This window comes from Olea europaea, unplaced genomic scaffold (assembly GCF_002742605.1).
Source record: "Olea europaea var. sylvestris unplaced genomic scaffold, O_europaea_v1 scaffold6153, whole genome shotgun sequence".
NCBI lineage: Eukaryota > Viridiplantae > Streptophyta > Magnoliopsida > Lamiales > Oleaceae > Olea > Olea europaea.
In genome coordinates, this window is record NW_019264506.1 from 64 (window position 1) to 1939 (window position 1876).

General features: G+C 41.0%; 1 pseudogene; it reads left to right on the plus strand.

Moving 5' to 3' along the window:
- The first annotated feature begins 269 nt into the window (after nt 1-269).
- Nucleotides 270-1876, plus strand: part of LOC111389718 — an 11746-nt pseudogene continuing 10139 nt past the window's right edge.

A 1876-nucleotide genomic window follows, 5' to 3' on the forward strand; every position in this document is an offset into this window, starting at 1 on the left:
ATAGTTTGGATTTTGAGGGGGCTGGTGTACTTTGTTTTATATTATATGTATTGATTTGAGGAAAATTGGTAATTGTTCAGGTGATTTTAGTTTGTATTTCAAGGAAAACTCTGTCAAAATTCTATTAAAAATATTTTTCAGTCGAGCAATTCAAGGTTGCCTTGATGGTGGGTCCAGCTTCAGTTGGTATCTACAATCGGCGCACGACACGTGTCGAGTCCACTAAAGTGATTCGGGACGGGTTGTGTCAGTTTTCCTCCAATTTCTAGGTTTGGAATCCACAATCTAATCAAGAAGGATGTGCCCCTTCAGTTATCGAGGTTTTACAACTAGTTGACGGAAGCTTGGATGCATACTTTCAAGTGCCAATACCTCTACATCCAGCATTACTACCCGATTTGATGATCGGCTTGGATAAATGTCTTCAATTTTACGTAACTAAGGCAAAGTCATGCTGTGGTAATATTGCTGAGCTGATCTTTATTTTAATTTTAAATTTCTTTAGGATTCCTTGCAATGAATCTACTAATTTTTCCACACAAGGGTCAAGGAACACTTGTATTCCCACCATGCCAGCATTAACAAGGTGTACCATAGAGACAAAATTTCAATGGAAGAAGAAAGAGAAAATAGTGAATTCTCAGCGAAGGAATCCTCAGGTCGCCAAATTGAATGGAGATAACTCTTTTGTGGTAACACGGGCATGCATACGTATAAATACTTTGCAGAAAATATGGATGGAGTTAGAAGTTCTTGAGAAACGAATAATTACTCTATTACGGATTCTGAATTTGCCCAATTAGAAGACTTTCAAATGGGTTGGGAAAAAAGTTTGAGCTCACACCAGCTGCTTGTGTCGAAGCAATTCAACAACTCTGTGAGGCGATTGCCTATAAAATTGTCGTCCATGATCTTAGTCATGCTTTATGGGATAGTCTGTGTTGACAACCGAACTCTGATCTAAGTTAAAACAGTTCGTTAAACGCACCTCAAGCAAATGGGAGTTCGGTTCCTTCTCCCAGGTCGGAAAGTCCTGTCGTTATCTCAGAAAAATATCATGATTACCCCTTATCACATCACCCTATCAATCAGATACACTTGCCACAGGTGACATCCTCGTCGCCCGGGACAACCAATTCCAAGTCCTCGAACTGTAGCCCCCTGCAGGTCATCATTACCTGGGTAACACATTGACACATGACCACCGGCCTCATCGACCAATCACAGAAGAATTCGGCGACCCAAGTTTCGAGCTCGGCACTGTTGTTGATTTGACTGATTTGATGTAATTTCGGCTGGAACTATGTATAAATAGTTTAATATGACTCTTGTAAAGGGCAAGTGAATTCATATAACGACTCATGGCACAATCACATTTAAAAGACATTTTTTGTGGTCTTTTTCAAGAATAAATCGCATTTTTTCTTAAAATTGGTTCAAAATTATCCTTGCTAATTTTGACGTCAACAATTTAGCACTAGAAGGAGGGTCCTAATTGTGAAGAATAGTCTCATTCGCTCCACAAAAATTGCAAGAGCCATGAGTCATAGCTCAAGTTCCAAAAATCCATCTCACACCCACCCTCATGAAACGAATACACCACTGAGTTCTCCACAACGGCAGGACCTTCAAATGACCGCACTGAGGGAAGCCCTGAAAAAATTGACAAATGTAGTGGGACAACTAGAAAGGAGCCAAGTCCATTCATCCCCACCAGATATCGAGGTGGAATCCCCTGTAAGAACAAAGGCAAGGCGTCCCCCCACTAGGAGGACTCTCCACTTTTCAAGAGGAGAATCATCAAGAAGTCAAACTGATGAGACCAAAAGTAAGGAACCCGAGGTGAGGAGGACTGCAAGTGTGTTCGACAGATTGG